This window comes from Mytilus californianus, unplaced genomic scaffold, assembly GCF_021869535.1.
Source record: "Mytilus californianus isolate M0D057914Y unplaced genomic scaffold, xbMytCali1.0.p SCAF_12, whole genome shotgun sequence".
Lineage (NCBI taxonomy): Eukaryota > Metazoa > Mollusca > Bivalvia > Mytilida > Mytilidae > Mytilus > Mytilus californianus.
This window is the reverse complement of record NW_026262604.1, coordinates 42,615,618-42,623,905: the sequence shown is the minus strand read 5'-3', so window position 1 is coordinate 42,623,905 and position 8,288 is coordinate 42,615,618. Positions and strand designations below refer to the sequence as shown.

Here is an 8,288-nt window from a genome sequence, read left to right as displayed (position 1 = left end):
GGAGGGGAATATGAGCCATCCACCTTGAGATCAATAGTCAGTAGTATTGACAGGAAACTAAAAAGACACAAATATGGCCATTCAATTGCTGGTTCAACCACACACCAAGATGAGGCTTTTAGACTAACCAGGGAATCCTTGAAAGCAAAGCAGAAGGTACTTAAACAGAAAGGCAAAGGAAATAAGCCCCTACGATCACAGCCAATTACGGACGATGAAATTAACATTCTTTATGAAAGAAATGTCTTGGGTGACAGCTGTCCTGATGCCCTTCTACGGACTATCTGGCTGAACAACTGTGTTCATTTTGGACTTCGTGGTGTACAAGAACACTATACACTAAGGTTTGTGACATATGTCAAGCAATTTTTCATAAATGTATAATGCACATAATAAACAATCAATATATTTAATATTTGATTTAATACATGTACTTGATAAAAAAAAATATTAACAGCAACAACAATTTGCAAATAAACCTTCATCTGATTATTTTGCAGTCATTTAAAAAAATCTTTAACATATATGTATTGTACACTCGACTCCCTCCTGTATGTATTATTCCACTATTTATCATAATTATTCATTATCATCCTACCTTTATTTAACATTCACATGTGTATCATGTGTATAAATGTTAGCTTCCAAATGGCATATAAATTTGCCGTATGAATTTGTATAGTATTGTCCATATATCACGTAACATGTAGATCTTTTTCTGATTCGCTGTCCTTTGAATATATGAAACGAAAACATACAATCCATCCATCATTCAGGAAATAGATTAATCACACAAGCACATATTCATTATAGTGGAACATTGATATTCTTCTCTTCTACACTAAAATTCCTAATCCTGCTTGTTGAGCATAATATGGCTCGCTTTCTATATATTTAGTACACTATAAAATGTATAATCCAAGTGATATTATTTGCACTGCCATCGTCACACCAAATCTGAAAAAAATGAATGCTTGTAAATAAATTTGAACATGAAAAACATAATATATTATTTATTCTTCATACACATTGTAACACGAGGCAAACAAGTGACACTTCTATATATCTGACTTTAAAATTGCTAAAACAGAAGATATTTATCATGTTTATATGTAATATAAGTACAGTTAGTTGTCCAAACATGAATCATTTATTTTGTATGAGCTATATAGAAATATTGTGAATGAAATGTATAGGTTGCTAATAATTTATACTGTTTAATTGCGATTTCAAATAAATTACATATTTTCAACAGCAAAAACATATTATAGGTCGAAGGAAGGCCTTCAACACGGAGCCTTGGCTCACGTACACCAAACAGCAAGCTATAAAGGGCCCAACAAATTACAATTACTAGTGTAAAATAATTCAAACAGTAACAGATACACAGTCAACCCCTAAAAATTTTAACTTTTAAGGTTCATCATAACAAATGGACAAAAATGGCTGTATTTACACCTCAAAAACTACTCTGTGTACAGACTTACCTGTCCAGTTTGGAAAGTTTTAAGGCCTGGCATCCACTAGATATATAAAAGTTAAATGCATTTTGTGTTTCAGAAAGATGAAATCTTTTTTGGATTTTGATGGCCATTTTTTTTCCTTTCTGCAGAAGGTGTAAAAATGAACTAAGTTGGGATAAAACTTTGAGATGCTCCCTCTCAGGTAAAAACTGTATTGTATTGTATTGATTGTCCTTGATTGACACGGACAATAGACAGACAATAGGTATCTACACAACTAAAGGTGAGTTAAAGGGTTTAACTGAGTGGACAGTATCAAAGCAATTCAGGTGTTTGTTTATTTTTACACCTTCTGCAGAAAGGAAAAAAAATGCCCATCAAAATCCAAAAGTGATTATATCTTTCTGAAACAAAAAATGCATTTAACTTTTATATATCTAGTGGATGCCAGGCCTTAAAACTTTCCAAACTGGACAGGTAAGTCTGTACACAGAGTAGTTTTTAAGGTGTAAATACAGCCATTTTTGTCCATTTGTTATGATGAACCTTAACTGCTAGAAAGTATCTCGTGCAAAAGCTAAGGGAAAATAATATCCAGGGAACAGATATAATGCAAATTTCAGGACACAAGAATGTTGCCTCTGTTAACAATTACAGCATTATTTCTGAAAAGCAGCAAAAAGAATATCTCAAATATTCTCAGTAATACAACAACAGATGAAAACATGGTGGTTGTGCCATACACACCACAAACTGAACAATCAAACTTACCTAGAAGGACATCAACAGTTACTGGACCCGTGGCAACGTCAACTATCTCCGCTCCCGCTGTCTGTCAGTCTGATCATGATAATTTGTCGACTTCTTTCTGCTCTCAGACAAACATGTCCAACCAATCTATGTTTTACGGTGCAACGCTCCATGTTGGCACACTTAATGTGTACACACATCCACACAGTGAAAAGCCCGCTCAATAGTTGAACTGATCGATTTCGATCAAAACAAATGTGTTACTGTTTCAATTGTTACAAGTACGTTTATTTGACATAAAAACCTACATTTATCGACTCATATTGAATAAAAATACTTGTTCTTCATCAATTTTATTCATTTCACCACTGTATGAAAACTATTTGCAACGTGGCACGTCATTATTGCACAGGTAAACACTAGAAGGAAATATCTCTACGCAAAATGGCCCCAATTGGGGGAACAACTATTTACAATTTTAAAAATAGTTGAATTGCTTAAAAATCCCAAAATAAACAAAATTACAGGATAAAAACAATATTAATATAGTGTAGAAAAATATAGAAAATATTTGTACTCGGCGCAAAACAAGGGAAAAATAGCTCGGCAAAGCCTCGCATTTTCCCTTGTTTCTCAGCCTCATTCAAATATTTTCTATATTTTTCTACACTATACTAATATTGTATATTTATATATATATTAAAATATACCTTTTCACTTTTTTTGGTCTTTTGGAAAATGTTGTTTGTGCTGTATTTAGACCCCTCTACCAAGAAATTTGTTTTGCATGCACACGTATAAAAATTGCGGTTTTAATCCAACGCAATCATAGGTTTGTTTTCAATTTAGACTTGTTTATTATATATATATAGAAGTTCACCCAATAAAATAATTAGTTCATACTGAGTAACCTTATCTATAACATATATAGTAAGTCAGTCAGGGATATTTTAAATAAATTAACGCGCCGATATCAATATGTTTAAGATCTAAAATAAAAACAATCATTAAATAGATTGAACAAATTAAACAGATTTTAAAAGAGTGTAAGTTTTGTCTTTTATGCATGCGTAAATATCATTCACTGACATCATTGCAATTTTCCACTTTTTTCAAATTCACAACCATTTTGTCTTATTATAGCGATCGTGGACGGATGAGGACTTAATCACAGAAAACAATAATTTTAATTGAATGTTTAAGTAGGTAAACTGGAAAATTAAAAAGGAAATACTCCTCGTACTTCGTATGCTTCAAAGTGCCTTTACATACAAAGTAATTCTATTGCTATTATCTCTTAGACTTCTTCTCGTTAACAAACTTGTAGTTCTTAACATTTCTGATGGAAATTAAATACAAAATCTGTCTTTTATCCTTTATAATACTTATTTTTTGTTGCTCTTTGTTATCAAAATATGTGGTTTCATTGCCAATGAGACAACTATCCATCTAGGACCAAAATAGCGTCAATGTAAGCAACTATTGTAGAATGTATAGGTCACAGAACGGCCTTTAAATATCAACAAAACCCAAACCGCATAAGTAAACAGAAAAAGGCCCCGTCATGGTATCATAATGTAAAATATTTCAAGGGAGAAAACCAAGTAAAATATTTCAAAGGAGACGACCAAGTAAAATATTTCAAAAGAGAAAATTAAGTAGAACGTTTCAAAGGAGAAAACTAAGTAAAACATTTCAAAGGAGAAAACCAAGTGAAATATTTCAAAGGAGAAAACCAACATTTTATGCATAAAAGAATGAAGGAAATACACAACAACCAACGACAAGCACCTAATTACAGGATCCTAACTTTTGACAAACACATGCAGAACTTACGATTTTTTATTTTTTGAACAAATTAAAACTTACTATAATATGATATTTCAAAACGTGGATATGGTAAATCAAATTAAAGTCTTAATATGCATTGTATGCATTATTCTTCAAAATTCAGATGCTTCGATCGTGTCTACAAGGCAAACACATTCTCCGTGCAGTGGCAATAAAAAAAATCATTACCTACTTTACAGAATCCACGTAATGTATTAATTGTTAATTTCTTATCGTCTTAATATGTGCATGACATATTTGATTGAGTTAAGCTACCAACAATCAATCTATCAATCGTTTATGTAAGAACAAATGTTCATGTTGACAGATAACATAAACCGTGGTTGTAGAACATTTCTGCATCCATATTTACATGTAGTACTTTTTAAACATTATTAATAGTATGAATATGTGCACTTCAAAATTGTCCAGTCCTTGCTATGATCTTAAATGTTCTATTCATCGCCAAAACGTAGAAAGAAACATACATTGAATCATACTAAGCCGTCCTTGTGGTTACTAAACATAAAATTTAATAACCAAAAAAAACAACAAATTAACTGTATCTACTAAAAGTTTAATAAACATTACAAAGCGAAAATAACCTGGGAGTTTTAAGAATAATGAATATTTTATTCTTTATCAATTGTTTCCGGAGTTCTAGATTAGATGTAAGCAGATTTTAATTATAAAAAAAATCTTAATGTATAACATAATTACTTTTTCTGCACGCAAAGTTTCTCTTAATGTAAGAATTAATTTCATTTTCATTGATCAAGAATTTTCAACATACTATATTGGTGTTGGTGGGTAATGTGGTCTGTAGTTTGAGGGTCTGGATGGAGTCCCTCATTTCTTTATTCTAATATTTTTTTACCATTTTTCTCTATTTATTTTTGTTGCCTTTAATTCTCTATATTCTTTATATTTGAGCACCCCATTAGTCTCTATTTATTTTTTTTACTCTTCTCTCTATTCTTTATTTTTTCCCTTTTTTATGCACTTTTTGCCCATTATTCTCTATTCTGTAAACCCTATCCAGACCCTCTTGCTTTGTCCAGCATTTCTGGTGATTCCTAGGCATGATAGTTTATTATTTTTATTTATTATATAAAAAAAATAAACTATAGTTACCACAATTTCTTAACTTTTATTTTAAATCGGAGGCATTAACAATAATAAAGTGATAGCAGAAATGTTTTGATACTTTTTATGAGACACATCTTATCAAAATTTTTTTTTTTTTTTTTTTTTTGAGAGAGAGAGAGAGAGAGAGAGAGAGAGGAGAGAGAGAGAGAGAGAGAGAGAGAGAGAGAGAGAGAGAGAGAGGAGAAAAAAAAACAACTGCGATATTCCTTTGTTCATTTAAGGAATGACTGTAATATTTTTTCTGTTTACGAAGAAATAACATCAAAAATGTGGTGCACCCTGAATAACTCACGTAGCGGGTTATTTAGTGTTATTTCGAATAGACAGAAAAAAGTATGAGAGTCATTCCTTATAATATAATTCTAAATTCCAGTTTTAAGGAGTAATTCATGAAAAAAACGTTGATGAATTATAAATATATGTACTAGTCAGTTCATTAATACCTGTTGTATTTCATTTTCAGAAATGAAATTACATAGATTATCTTCCTAACAATATGTTCACTGTAACGATCAAATTGGAAACTTGCTGAATACAGTGTAATATCAATAAAATTCATAAAGATATTGTATTTTTTACTTCAAATTATTTTATTTGTTATGATAAGAAAGTTATTGAAATATCAGCTGATAGTGTAATAAGATGTATTGTTTGTATACAGAATTTATGAACGAAAATAAATTGAAATTTGACATGTCTTATCTATCAAACTGGTCATATTTGTTTTATGTAGTATGGGAATATAAACAAACGATGTCAGAGTTTGAACGTTCTTGCCAAAGTGTAATTTATATTCACGTCACTGTGCTATTTTAAAAAAGATAATAAAAAGTTAAAACAACCCAAATGACCATAACAAGTTAGGTTATCATATTCAAGACTCTTTTTTTGTTGTCAGTTTTTCTTCGACTTATGAGTTTTGAATGTCCCAAACGTACCTTTCGCCTCTCTTTTGTGGAAAATGGTAAAAAAAGTGAAAACATATATATTGTTTCATTGATTTGCAAACATAAACACAATATAAGATTCATTGGTAATAATATCAATTAACTATAAAGTAGCATAATGTGTGTTGAGATTTAAATACCAGTAAAGGCAAAACAAGACAAGACAAGACAAATACTTTATTAGAGGGCCATTAGCTGTCAAATTCATGTTCACTGATTTGACTCAAATTCTCATATTTGATTTATAACATACTAAAACGTATACCCAAATTACAAAAAGTCTAAAATAAACAATTAACAATGCATGGACTCGATAATATGTATCAACATTTCGTGTGTATTTTTGTCTAGTCATCATCTAATTAACCATCGAGGCGACCTCCGAAGACTGCTGACGGTCATATAACCGATATAAACATAAATATAATATAAAAAGATAGCGACCGCGTGCTATTGGATTTTCTAGGTCTGTTTGATTTCATATTGTAGGTTTAAATGTAAGTTTATCATCGTTTTTACCTACATAAGAATGATTTTTGTGGATCGAATCAGTCAACTAAATGATTTATCCTTGTTTCATTTATAATGTTGACATTCTTTTCCTTTTAATAGCTGTATACATGCGTAACCCATCTCCAGCTAAGGGGTTAAATCGAAGGCCACATGAATACGGATTCAATGAGATCGAATTATTACTTGCAAGTGAATAATTCATCTGCGATGTTTCATAGCTTATTTTGACAAAATTGAACTAAATTGGCTGCTAAAGGCGAATTATTATTTCACTATATCACTCTCATTAATGATTGAACTATCCAATGCCTCTTTATAGTCTCACGTCAATATTGACATATATTTATACACATATTGATAAAATCACAGTATCATTTAAAACAACTAGAGCCATTCCAAAAAAAAAAAAGTTATGAAAGACCATACAATCATTTCTGCAAAACATACAACTATCTTCAATTATATAAAATACTTTTTAATAACACATCATAGGCGATCATTAGAAGCTGGTAGGAATATGACGTCATTAAAAGTTATATCCAATCTCACGTAGATCAGTATTATTTGTTGTAACTAAAATTTTATAATGAAAAGAGCATACATATACAATATTATTTCAATGTAAGAAAAATATCAACTTTTTTGTATAGGGCTAAGAAACCGGGAAAGGGCGAGGTGTACCGATTCCTTCAACAGGTTAGGGAGCTACCATTTGATTTGGAAACTTGGCAAAAAAAAAGGTAGGATGACAATTTATTTTAAAAAAAAAGTCAGGATAAATTGATAAAAAAAGGCAGGACCGAATAGAGTGAAAAATAAGAGATTACAACTAAAAAAAATGCAGAACAAAATGTTTCATCCTAACCCATCACTCCCCCCCCCATAAAAATCAAATGATAGCTCCCTTAGTGCCGAATACAAAATATGTTCTGACATTGAACTTATATTATTTTTATACTGCAGTTAAAATTTGCTACAATTATAGTTATAAAAATGTTAACACATGTGAACACAAAAAAAAAAAATAAGTATTTTCCATCCCTAAACGAAACCCAAATTGTAAAGAAAAGTGACGTGACATGAAATCCACATTAAAGTGAATATCACTTTGTTATTATATTTGGTAGATATAGCTACATTTGTAGCTAGGAGTGTCCTAGCTGCAGTATAACTTTAAGAATCGAATGCTTTTTTTTAAATGATAGGGGCGTAAAAGCGTTGACCAAAGCTTGAAAATGTAAGCACGGCCAACACTTGAACAACCTTTTAAAAATACAATTAGATTAAATTCAAATCTTTATTGCCATTACAGAATACATTTATAGCATGTACAACAACATAACAAAATAAAAACAAACAATATCAACAAGATCATATATATACATAACGAAAGAAAATATTACAAGAGTCTCCTGTTCTCAGTTTTATAGACTGTTTTAAAAAGGATCCAAGCTTATTTACCTGAATGTGTGATCTTAGGTTGAGTATATATGTAATTTATTTATATCATTTATATCTGTAACGAGCATATTCTCATTTATCAAAAAATCAAAATAAACTTCTTATATTACTGTTAACATCACAATAGAAAAAGAAATGAATTTCATCTTCAATTTTTTTGCAGTTTTTGTATAAT

At 30.5% G+C, this 8,288-nt stretch overlaps 1 long non-coding RNA gene across 1 annotated transcript; it reads right to left on the bottom strand.

Moving 5' to 3' along the window:
* Nucleotides 1–870: 870 nt before the first annotated feature.
* LOC127721840 (uncharacterized) lies at nt 871–2,354 on the bottom strand. Its single transcript, XR_007991486.1, has 2 exons — nt 2,235–2,354; nt 871–957 (listed from the first exon to the last, which is right to left on the bottom strand). It is a non-coding gene; the product is annotated as an uncharacterized LOC127721840 (long non-coding RNA).
* Between the last annotated feature and the right edge of the window lie 5,934 nt (nt 2,355–8,288).